Source organism: Halichoerus grypus, chromosome 8 (genome assembly GCF_964656455.1).
Source record: "Halichoerus grypus chromosome 8, mHalGry1.hap1.1, whole genome shotgun sequence".
Lineage (NCBI taxonomy): Eukaryota > Metazoa > Chordata > Mammalia > Carnivora > Phocidae > Halichoerus > Halichoerus grypus.
The window spans coordinates 131581422-131594991 of NC_135719.1; positions in this window are offsets into that span (position 1 = coordinate 131581422).

A 13570-nucleotide genomic window follows, 5' to 3' on the forward strand; every position below is an offset into this window, starting at 1 on the left:
TGAGAAACAAAAGGCAGAGTTGATGGAATTATATTAAAACAAACATGATTCAACAATATGCTATCTATAAAACCATACTTTAAGCTTGAGGACAAAATGAGATTGAAATTACAAGGATGGAGGGGCATTTGGGTGGCTCAGTCGGTTAAGCGTTCAACTCTTAATTTTGACTCAGGTCATGATCTCAGGGTTGTGAGAACGAGCTCTGTGTTGGGCTCCACACTGAGCTTAGAGCCTGCTTAAGATTCTCCCTCCCTGTCCTTCTCCCCTCCCCCACCCCTCCCCCCACTTATTCATACATGCTCTCTCTCTCTCTCTCTCCCCCCCTAAAAAACAAAAAGAAATACAAGGATGCAAAAAGATACACTATGCAAACAGTAAACAAAAGAGAACAAAAGTGGCTTACTAATATTAGATTAAAAAGACTTTAAGGTAAAAATTATTCTTGGAGATAAAAAAATGACATTTATAATGACAAAAAGGGTCAATCCATCAAGGAGACATAACATTATAAATATATATGCACCTAATAATGAAGCCCCAGAATACATGAAGTAAAAAGTGATAAAATTGAAGGGAAAATAGATAATTCAACAATATTAGTTGTAGAACTCAAAACACCATTTCCAACAATTGATGGAACAACCAGACAGAAGACCATCAACGAAATAAAAGATGTGAACAACACCGCAAGCCAATTAAATTTAACAGACATACATAGAACACTCCATCCAACCACAGAATACACATTCTTCTCAAGTGCACATGGAACATTCTCCAGGATAGACCATATATTATGCCAAAGAACAAGCCAGAATAAATTTAAAAGGCATGAAATCATACAAAGTGTGTTCTCTGACTAGAATGGGCTGAATTTAGAAATTAAAAATAAAATTATTAAATTTCTTAAAATTCATAAATATGTGGAAATTAACAGACTTGTAAAATAACAATGGGTCAAAGGAGAAATTTATGTAAAGAGTAAATAGAAAATTTATTTATTTAAAAATTAGTACATTAACACCTTCCTACCAGGAAAAGTCTAGAATTCATTGATGAATTCTGCCAAATATTTAAAGAATAAATAATGCCAATTCTTCACAACCTCTTCCAAAAAAATATCAGAGAACAATTATTAACAGATATTACAGAAAAAAGAAAACTAAAGACCAATATCCGTTACAAATATCAACACGAAACCAGGGAATTCTAGATTGCTTTAACATGTGAAAACCAGTGAGTGTAATTACCATATTAATAGAATAAAGGACACAAACTACATGGTAATCACAATAAATGTAGAAAAATAATTTGACAGAATCAAACACTGTTTCATGACAAAAACACTCATTGACCTAGGAATAGAACTTCCAGGAAAACCCACAGCTAACATCATATTTAATGGTGAAAGACTGAATATTTCTCCACATCAGATCAGAAGTAAGACAAGATGCCTGCTCTCACTACTTGTATTTAATATTACACTGCATATTCTAACCAGACAATTAGACAAGAAAAATAAGTAAATAACATACAGGTTGGAAATGGACCATTAAAAACTATTTTCATCTCAGATGCCAATTAGGAAAAAAAAAAAAAAAAAAAAAAGAGAGAGAGAGAAAGAAAGAAAGAAAAAGAAAGAAAAGGCATCTAGATTGGAAATGAAGATCATCTGTTCTCAAATGATGATTTTGTATGTAGAAGATCCTCAAGAATCCATGAAAAACTACCAGAATTAATAAAAAATTTCAACAAGGTTTCAGGATACAAGATCCATACACAAAAATGTTTAGTATTTCCATACACTAACCATGAACATTCTAAAAATGAAATTAAGAGAACGATTTTATTTACAACAGCATCAAATGGAATAAACTATGAATAAATTAAATACAAGTCTGTGAAACTTTTACATTAAAATCCACAAAACATTATTGAATGAAATTTAAAAAGAAGTAAATGAATGGAAAGACATCCATGTTCATAGAGTAAAAGATAATATCTTAAAGATGACGTTATTCCCCAAATTGATCTACAGATTCAAAGCACTCTCATTTTTGCAGAATTTGAAAAGCTGATCTTCAAATTCATATGGAAATGCAGGGGACACAAATAGGTTTAATGGGTAGCACAACGATATTTTATAAATAGAAACAATCATATTTTGGAGAATTCTGCTCTACCCTGACCTTTTTCCAACTTGAAGAGGCTTTAAGGTTGAGTCTATTGTTCAAGGGAGAATAAATACAAAATGGCCATGTTCGCCCTCCCTTCCTTACTGAATAGAAACCATGGGTTTGGTTCATAGACAAAACAGCAAGTGCTGGTATAAAATAGAACAGAAATATTTAAATTAGGACCCAGGGGCCACTGGAGGGTGTTTACAAAACTTCTGCCCCAGGAGGTCTCCCTGAGATGAATTGACATGCCTTTCTCAATGTGGGAGAATGCAGCGTAGTATTTTGATTTTTAAAATGTCTCCTCGTGCTCTACAGTTCTTCTTAGCAGCCCGGTGAGAGAAATGCAGACTGCTGTCTTGAATTTACCCGACAGAAATGAATAAAGCTCATTCAGAGAAATGACCTGCATTTTGTCAGATGCCATGCTCTGCACGGCCTCCTCTCCATGGGATAGCCAGACAGCGTGCAGTGCCACGGTACACAGGTTAGCAGCTGGAAAAGAAATCATGGCAAGCCAAGGCTGAGTTGCAATGCGGTGAGGAGAGATGGATATGAAGATTCACAGTCTGGAGAAACCGTAAGGGAAACAAGTACTCTAATAGGCACTGACTTGATGCTGTTCATTACAGGTCAGTTTCTGAGGTTAGCATCTGTCTTTATTCCTGTACTCCCGGTTGTTAAAGCCAGATGTGGCTTAGGTGTGGCTAAGAGAAGTTGCTGTGGTTAAGAGAATGGGCTTTGAGGCAAAGTAACATGGCCAAGATCCCAGTTACTATGATACAGTTTCATCAACTGCAAGATGCTGAAAACAATAGAGTTTTCTTCATAGGATGGCTGTAAGGATTAAATTATCTAAGGCAGATAATGTGTTTTTTGCAAGTGACAATTATTAATATTAGCTTTTATTAAAGATGAAGCTGATTTTTTCTTATGTCATTATTTTATCCAGCCTTCATAGATTTCCAGACTCTTGAGCCCAGTTCTCTTAAATAAATAAGAGATTGGGTTGGCAGAGCTGTGAAGAATTATTCCCCAGAAATTATCCCAGACCTGGACTATGACTACCATTCCAAGCCCATATTTTTTATGGAAAATGGATTTTAATGGGTTGTACAGGAGGAGGCCTCAGTACCCAGTGGGATCATGGGAAGCTCCAAGGTGGGTTTTTCCTCTCCTCCACCAGAGGTGCTCTGATGCAGGGTCATGTGGGAAAGTCCCCACATCCAAATCCCCTTGATGGTTCTGTGCCCTTAAAGGCAAACTGCCTCATGCCAGCCAGCTCAGCTCAGAGGTTCATTACTGCTCCTTGGCTCTACTAGCCCTCTCCTTCTCCTTTTGCAGTAGACCACCTGCCCAGGTTGCTGTGGTGCTAGCCCTCTCCCGTCAGCCTCCAGGAGATTCCTGGTTACCAGGGAGCAGGATAGGGCCCCTAGGGAAAGAAAGGAGAGCTGGTGTAGGTTTCAGGGTGAGAAAACAGATGTTCCCCAGGCCCTTCACCAAGATTTCTCCCAACTCTGCTGTGTTTTATGGCTTGGGACTTCCCTGGGGGTGGATTTTTCCTGGTAGCTTTCAAGCAGGAATTCTGAGGACTGTCACCATCATATACCCCTCTTCACTGAATCAGAGAAGGCCCTAGCTGCTCTTGTGGCCTTTTCTCCCCCCATTGCCTTTCCCTTTGTCTGTAAAATGCCTTTACATACTGTGTATGGGTGTGTGTTCACATGTTTATGCTCTGTCTCTTGGTCACTGAAGCATCTAAATAAAGAATTTCTCTCATAAACCAGACTGCAACTTAACAAACCTGGGATTTGGGACTATATTGCCATTGGATCTAGACTATGTGTGTCTTGACCCCTCACCAAATAGCGAATAATTTTTCAATGGTCCATCTTGAAGCAAGGTCTTCTGATTCTCAGCTTATTGAATTTTACTTGAGGCTGCATAGGAGCAAGAAAAGAAACCTTGAGCACTGACCATGATAGCCTCCAAAGGAAAGTAGAACCTTAACAAACCCCATGGTGGTAAGTAGAGGAAGACTAGGAAAGCTCCTTTTTTCATCTACCCAATTAAGGCAAGAGTTCTCATTCTTTCATCTTACTATCTGCCAGTGTGCATGTAGTATAGCTGGATAAAGTCATCCTGGAGAGAACTTGCTCTCTACTTGTTCCAAAGGAAGATATAAATTGAGCCATTGGGGAAGAAATGAAGCCATCAGACACAACTGTGATGGCTTTTTAATGAGATTGTTTGTACTAGGCCAGCAGGTAACCTTGGTGCTGAGTCAAACCCAAGAAAGAGGTGGTGAGAGATCAAGGGAGGAGGGAAGGAGAGAGGCGTGCTGGAGCTGGAGTTGGCAGCTGGCCAGCAGGCTACAGAAAAGGAACTAAATTATGCATCTTATTTAGTACATTTATTAAAAGAACATTTCTAGGCAAACATCCCAAAACAAATGTGACTATCAGTTAAGCGCCCCACAGTCCTGAGCAGATTTAGTGCATGACAATTTTCTCATAATGGCTTTGTGGTGTTTGCTGAGTTTCATCTCTTTATAGCATTTTATGAATTGTCATTCCATGGGGATTTTAAATAGGCTGAATTTGCCCTTCATTTGTGGTTGTTCAACAAAGTCAAAAATGGATAAATGCAGAGTGAACATGGTGTAGGAATCGGAAGAACATATTTAAGTTCAAATGATATTCACCCTAAGTTTTTGATTGACATTTACCAACAGAGCAGTGCTTACTCCTATTGTTCATTAATTTATGAACTTTTTGAACATTTCTTTTGTACTGGGGTTTGAACTTTAGATCCTGGGGACACAAAGATGAGTAAGACAGGGTTTCTAACATTAAGAAGTGCTATTTTTAGGAGGAGGAGAAAAACACATAAAAGATGAAGGCAGAATTATATAGAGGGAATGACCACACAGCATGACATAAAAAGAAGAGTGTGATTCTTCTACTTGGAAAGTGATGGAAGAGCAAGAGAGGTTTTCAGAAAGGAAATGATGATTCTTGATTGAGGAATAGAATGATCAAAAACATTAGGCAAGGCATAGATTACCCTGGTGGTTTGGAGAAATGGAAGCAGCTCAGAATAATTGGAACATAAAGGGAAGGAAAAATGAGTGAATATAGCCAGAGTAAAGAGTGGTTAGATGAAACCAGAGGCTGGATAACTTTATACACCATATTAAGGAGTTCAACATTTTTTTTTCAGGAAAATAGGAAACCACTGAAATATTATAAAGTGGGAGAATAACACAATCTTTGATGCACTAAAAATAATAATTTGGTAAGTAATGTGAAAGATGAGTTGAAATGTAAAACTAAGAGTAGTGATCTAAATTAGGTTTAGTTCCATAGCCAAGATGAGCGATGAAACAGCTTGAGTTAAGGCAGTAGCATTGTGGCTAAAGAGGGAAAAAAATAGAGCTATAATAGAGTGAAAGCAATATAATCTGCAGTATTTGATGACATATTGAATGTGGGTGGTATGTAAGGAAAAGTGAAGAATCTAGAATGGGTCTCAAATCTCTAGGTTGGGTGGCTGGGTAATTTTATCATGTAAAAAGGATTGTGGGGGCACCTAGGTGGCTCAGTTGGTTGAGTGTCAGACTCTTGATTTCAGCTCAGGTTATGACCTCAGAGTCATGAGGTCGAACCCCACGTCAGGCTGCGTGTTCAGCGAGGAGTCTGCTTGAGATTCTTTCTCTCCCTCTCTCTCTGCCCCTCCCCCCCAATAAATAAATAAATAAAATCTTAAAAAACAAAAAAAGGATTGTGAACCTCCAAGTTGGTGAAGTACAACATACCAATTAAATATATATGTAAAAAGATACACTGTAAGGAAGTATAACAAATATTGACAGTAATCAGTAAGTGATGCAATTATAGATTGTATTATTTATTTCATTAGATTGTATAGTATTTTCCAAATTAAAAAAGTTAAACATGAATTACTTTTTTTTTTGAAGATTTTATTTATTTATTTGACAGAGAGAGACACAGTGAGAGAGGGAACACAAGCAGGGGGAGTGGGAGAGGGGGAAGCAGGCTTCCTGTGAAGCAGGGAGCCTGATGTGGGGCTCGATCCCAGGACCCTGGGATCATGACCTGAGCCGAAGGCAGACGCTTAACTGACTGAGCCACCCAGGCGCCCCAACATGAATTACTTTTAGAACAGGAAGAAAAAAATGCCAGAAATGTTCCTTTAACTATTTTAAGTATAAAAAGAACTGCCTATAAAACATTTTTCCTTTGACCTTACTTTGATAATATAGTCTTATCAACTGGAAAAACAGAACTCCAAGTATATGTTGAAATATATGGATTCTCTTTTGGATAATAACACAGTTCCTTCTTTTTTCTAGCTTTGTACACTTATGTTGTACTTCCCAAAGTATATTCACCTAAAAAGCAAATACCATAGTAGGAAAAAACACTTAAGACTTACTCTATTTAGAAAACGAGTGTTTAGAAAGGAGATTTGCTAAAGTAGAAAGCAGATTCCACTTATTTTCATGGTCCATGATACCTACTGGATGTGTGGCTTGGAACGAGTAACACTGGAGCTTCTTGAATCATGGTTTGCTGAGAATTTCAGAAATGCTTCAGGAGTGAATAACACTGTCAAAAGAGTTTATATTCATAAAGTTTCTTGGATAGCATTCGTATCCATCAATCTTTCATTTCCACATTGAATATATTTATATACATAAGCCTCGAGGCCTTTTGCCAGCTTTGGTGTTCTCCAATATTCTTTAGAGTGGCAGTTATTGATTGATATCTTAAGTGTGATTTGTCAATGGATGCCCCAAAACACTTTAAATTTCAAGACATTTGTCTATCGTCCCTTGGATCTGGGTTGAATTTTTTTTCTGGGTTGAATTCTTATTTTTCAAAGTCCTGAGAATTAATAAGAATCCTTAGCACTGGAGGTTAAACATTTACTGCTATTTGAAGATACCTCCAGGCGGGAAAGAAAAAAAAAACATCAACAACTGACATTTAATATGTTCTTATTTCAGAGAGGCCATTGACTTTTCTTTTCCACCACTCATTTGTGAGTCTTTATCACCCTAGTGGGTTTTGATTAGAAATTCACTTTGTGTTTCTGTTTATCTGTGGTCCTTAGTGTGGCTTTCATCTGTAAGTAAAGTAATCCATTCTCTAGAATGTTGCAACGTGAGTTACTGAATACTTGAAGCAGAACTGAAAATTTGACTGGATCACACTATTGCATTCCCTCTTGATGCTTTAACACTTTTTCATGTTGATGCCAGTTTCCTTTAGTTATGAGAGGCCCAACCCTTCCTGTTCTTTTACCACTCCATGAAAGTAAGCAGAAGAATCACTGATGGACTTAAATTCCCATAGAAACACTAAAAGGTTCAGATATGGGCTGCACATCATTAAGTGGCCCTTCCCATCTTGTCTCTTTCCCCTAGTACCTCACCTGCTTTTTTGCCTTGGTTCAATGCCTATTTCAGTGTTGGTATTCCTGAGTTCTCCTGGTACTCAGAGATTGTAGAATATGATCACACTCTAGGGGCAAGTGGTCAGATAAAACTACCCACTTACAAATTTGCTGGGAAGGATTAGAAGGAAGGATACACTTGGAGAATGCATTTTACCCAGAGGAATCATAATGATAAGCCATAGCCAGCAATAGATGACTTAAGGATGAAACATTTATCTCTGTAGAAGGCATTTCGATGTGATGAGGACAGTAGCTAAGAGACCAATTGAACTTTTGAAACAGTGAAGAGCATGCATCTGGGCCTTACATTCCATATTCTTATTTTATTATCCCCACCCCAAATTAAAGCATAGGACACATATTTTATTTCAAAGAGATTGAGGCTTAGACCATAATAATTTCTTTTGAGTTGTGTTAGAAAATGAACAGAGGAAACAAAGAGCGAAAAGCATCCCTTTATATCTCACTCAAACAGCACATTTCAGTAACATCCTGAAGATTCGGGAGGTTCTTCTTTGCCTATAAATTGTGTTGTACTTATATTTTGATTGATAACTTGACATCTCCAAATTGTAGATCAAGAAGATAAGCACTTTGGCATAAAGTAGAAATTGTCTGCATGGTAAGAATGGGCCACAACTTAGGTTTTAGAAGCTTGGCTTTGAATTTTGTTCTGCCACTTACTGGCTGTATATTCCTAGCCAATTCACTTAGCCTGAGTGACACTGTAAAATGGGGATAAGATAGGGATAATGGCTTCATAAGGTTTAAATAAAGTACTTTAAAATATGTTAAAACTGAAGATAAAATTTTATACCCTAGGATTTAAGATATGACATAAATGACATTAGTCAGCGTGAGTCTTGGTGTGGTTATGGTTATGACATCATGAAGAAATAAATGTGATCTTAATAAGTCATGTATCATATGATCTCACTGATATGAGGCATTCTTAATCTCAGGAAACAAACTGAGAGTTGCTGGAGTGGGGGGGGGTGGGAGGGATGGGATGGCTGGGTGATGGACATTGGGGAGGGTATGTGCTATGGTGAGTGCTGTGAATTGTGTAAGACTGTTGAATCACAGACCTGTACCTCTGAAACAAATAATACATTATATGTTAAAAAAAAAAAAGAAGAAGATAGCAGGAAGGGAAAAATGAAGGGGGTGGAAATCGGAGGGGGAGACGAACCATGAGAGACTATGGACTCTGAGAAACAAACTGAGGGTTCTAGAGGGGAGGGGGGTGGGGGGTTGGGTTAGCCTGGTGATGGGTATTAAAGAGGGCACGTACTGCATGGAGCACTGGGTGTTATACGCAAACAATGAATCATGGAACACTACATCAAAAACGAATGATGTATGTGATTAACATAACATAATAAAATTTAAAAAAGTAATAAAAAAAATAAGTCAAATTCAGTAAACTCCAGTTTTCCAACTTCAACCAATCTGAGACTGTATTGCCTCTATTTGTCCAAATGATGACTTATTACTGATATTTTAACAGAGTTTTGAACTATTAGGGTGCCTTAAAAGATTCCTCAGAGATATCTAGTCCATGACTGATCATGAAGCTGTTTCTATTATGGTTAGAACAAAACACCTCCAGACATGCCCTGCCCCCACACACCCCATGAAAATCATTGCCCATACAAAGCAGTCTCAACGTTTACACACTTGTCACATAAATTCGCTTTTCTTAAAACTTCTCCAGACACAAGTTGTTTCAATTAAGATGTGGAAATAGTAAATTAGCGAGTGTTTGGCTCCTGCCTATGGTGTGGCTAGCACAGTTGTGTAAGGATGAAAGTGCAAAACTTTTCCTTGTTCACCTGGCAGAATCCCACTGAGTCATGGAAGGGAAAAGGTAGAAGACAGTTGTGTCTCTGGATGGAGAAAACATCTGGTTAAATATAAAATATATGGACTGTGTAATAAAGAAATAATTATAAACATATCAAAGAATATGTTAAGAATTGCTGAATTTGCAGGGCAAAATTTAAAATCTGCACCCTGGAGGACAGTGAATATCCCTTGACTTGGCCATCATTTTCATAACATTTCCTCTACTTCTTGGTGATTTATAGGGCAATCCCCTAGTTCCCATATTTTTTGCTAACTCAAACTACACATCTCACACATTCCAACTTGCACCTCAACAAGCCCTTGTAAGCCTTCACCTTCTGGCCACAACATTCCTATGAATAACTCCCCAGAGTGCTCTTAAGAGAGTGCTTGTGTGTAATGAATGGCATGTGATTTCCATTAAATAATCTAAGGAGATTGTGGATCATTATGTACATAAATTTTCATTAATCCTTTCACTGTATGATTGTAGTGGCACTTGAGAAAAGTGAAGACTTTTCCCCTTCTGTTTTAGAAAATAAAAGATAAAGCATAGGATCCCAGGACGAGGAAGAATGATTGAGAATTTCACTTCTGGTTTACACATGGTATGGCACTACTCATGAAGACTTATCTGGAATCTAATAGTGTCTATGGCTTTAGACCTTAATTAAGCAAATTATACAGCTTCATAAAGAGTGGCTTCTCAAGTTTCCACAAGTCTGTTTTCATTTCCCATGGGCAGAGTATTTCTTTTTCCTTCTCTCAATGAAGCGTATCTCTGGAGTATTGGTTTGTCAGTCAGGCAGTGTCCTAGTAGGAAACAGATGATTATGCCTCAAACTGGGTCTTTTGGTGAGAGTTTACTGAAGGGACCATCTACAAAGATGTTGACAGAATATAGGGAAGCAACCCTGGATGAGCAGTACTCAGGAGAGAGTAACAGGGCAACACCCATACTACCTGTGGAGACGTAGTTAGCCTGCTGAGAGAGAGAGAGAGGGTGGTTGCTTTATACAAGGAGCAGAAGCCCCATTGGAGTGGATGCAGAAGAGAAAGAGGGGGAGCTAGGGTAATATATATGCCCTGAATTCACCCTCCTCTCTCTCTCCCTCCAACTCCTCTATGGGTGCTGCTCATCCGCAGAACCAACCAGAAGCCAGTGACAAGTAGGTCATCAACTTCCCAGGGCAGAGCAGGATGAAGAAATGCAGGGTGGAGGTGAAGGGGCAAATGGAAACATTCAGCACGTTGGGTGAGTGTACTTGAATCTCCTCAGCCACTGCCAACCAGGTTAGGAGCACTGGCAGTGTCTTGAATACTGGACTCTGTGGAGATGAGCTCCTCCACCAGAACTTCAACAGTAGATAGTTTGGCTTGGATAAACTATTCTTTGGAGTCAAACAGAAGGAGTTTGAAGTAGAGCACAGTATTCATTGTGTAGCGCATGTTTTATGGTAGAGTGCTGGTTATTCTTAGAGACTCCTCTCCCTCCCCAGGCTCATTCTCCACAGAGCTCTGCCCTGCCCCATGTCTTGGAGGCTAGCCTCTGATTGCATCTCAGGAGTCCCTGATCTCTAGCTTCTGGTTGAAGTTTGATAATGGGAAGCTCTGGCCATGCACAGGAGTTTTGTTTATTTACTTGTTTGTTTCTTTTGTACAAACTAGTAAACCCAAAAGGGTAGGGATTGTATTTCTCTGCCTTTGTTTCTTTCACAAAGCCCAGCAGAATAAGGCTGTGTATATTACAATGGTAAGTACTAAATAATTGATTGGCTAGAGGTTCATAAATATCCCTGAGCTTGTATCCCAAAGCAAATTCCAAAGTCAGTTATGAATGGTACTGTAAGGAGAGATTTCTTTTCCACTGTTTTTCATTTATTCAACAAATGTTAGTTGCCCGCCCCGCCCCCCCCCCCCCCCACTCAGCTCCGTTCCTAGTACTAGGAACCGCAGGTGCAGTGGAGAATGACGTGGACAGAGCACCTGCCTTGTGCTTGCCTCTCAGTGCCTAATACTTAGAGAATGACATGGTAACAAGAGCTTGGACTTTGGAGCCCAGCAGAAGTGGGCCCTGGTTCAATGCCTGGTTTTGCACGGTGCTGGAAAACTTAAATAATTTTCTAAAACTTAGTTTTCTCATCTGTAAAAATGGAGGCATGAACATTTTAGAAGTTTTTATTTGTGGGGATTAAATGAAATAAACCAAATAAATCACTTGTGACAGTGCTGGGTCCATAGCAAGAGGTCAATAAATTCCTGTAGTAATTCCTATAGTGAACCGAATGGCAGTGAAGAGAGGGGGGGTGGTCAAGGGGCAGGAGAGGGTGTTGGTGACACTGATCCAGGAGCACTGGCCTTAGAGCTGAGTGATTTCAGGGGTCAAGGAGTCGTTTGGAAGAGGATTATACCAAGAGAAGGGACAAACATAAAAGCTTCTTGGCCCAGTAGGAAAACCTCAGTTCTCAGAGTGCAGGGCAGTATTGAGTATGTTATGATGTTTGCCGTGAGATTTGCCTGTCAGCCCAAACTTCATAGACCCATGTCTGAATCCCGTGGTGTCTGTAGGTGGGGGGAGGGAGGAGGGTAGTGGAGCTCTTGCTATCTCTCTGAGAGAATAAAACTCAAAGGACAGAGAGAGACATCCTTCTTAACTCCCACACTTTCCAGTTTGGAGACTTCAGTTTGGGGCTCCGAGGGAGAAGATGGGATACAGCAAATTGCAGAGACAGCTGTGCATCTGGGGAAAATTCTAGTGGAACTGTCAGTCACCATTGCTTGGAAGAAACAATGGTCATGACCCAAGACGTTCAGCTGAAGGGGAGAAGAGGGAATAAAAACCAGTCATTCAGAGCACGTAGCAGACTGGCCTATCAATGCAGAAAAGCCCATAGACGTGCATAGAATCTCCAAAGGGGAGGAAATTACTGGAAGATTGGCATCAGGACCTCTCAGAGGCAAGAGAGGCCCATTCCATTTTCCCTTTGGTGGTTCCTGGTCATCCTAAAAAAAAGGTTTTTTTTTAATGCCAAAACATAGTTGTAGAGTATAAATAATACTTTTGGTATATTAATAGGAATGTAAACATAATTCTGGTATCCACTCTTGATTTTTATAAAAAGCAATAATTCATCCTGTGCCATGATAATGGGGTCCAGTATTGGAATCCAGTTTTAAAGCATCTTCTTCCTTTCAGTCCTGTTAGTACCTCTACATTTACTTGTTTGTATTGTAGTACATTTTCATTCAGAGGTAACATTAAAATTCCAACTTGGGGGTCCGTTGTGAATATGAAATGCATACCGAGGGGTTCTCCTCCCATTCTCTCTCTGCTCCTGCCCCCAGTGCCAGGAATGGGCCTGGGCTGTGGTGCTACAAGAGATGGTGGGAGGAAGAGTGGCCACAGACATGGGTGACTGTTGTGTTTACCCACAGACCATGGCAGCCTGTGTGATTGCACACCACCCCTGTGGTAGCCGGTGACAGAAGTGTTCAGTAGTTCTACTCTCTTGACTCCCATTTACTTCCCAGCCCAGCATTGGCTTCTTTCCCCTCACTCTCCTGAAACCTTTTCATCAGTGTCATGAGTGACCCATTCGTTGGCAAACCAATGACATATACTACTTGACCATTTTAGTCGACTTTTTGGAGTTCTTTTCTTAGGCTTCCTGGATGTTTTTCTATGTCCCTAACCACTGACCTTTCTATTTCATTTGTTCTAGCTCATCCTCTGCTCTCTTACTATACATCTGCATTCCCTAGGAGTCCATCCTGGGTTCGATACTGTTCCAAATCTCTATTTCCCTGACGCACAGCATTTAAATCAATGGTTATAACTCCTTTTCATATGACACACAAATCCACATGATATTTCCAAACCCAAATTTTCTCCTGAGCCCCATGCTCACATTTCCAATTATCTCTGCCTAGTGTTTTATTTTTTTGTTTTTTTTATTTTTGTTTTGTTTTGCTGGAATGTAGCACACTCTATAAATACTGGACTCCTTGTATTTTCTTTCTCCTTCATATACACGGAGGCACTTTTGAGTCTTTGCTCTCAC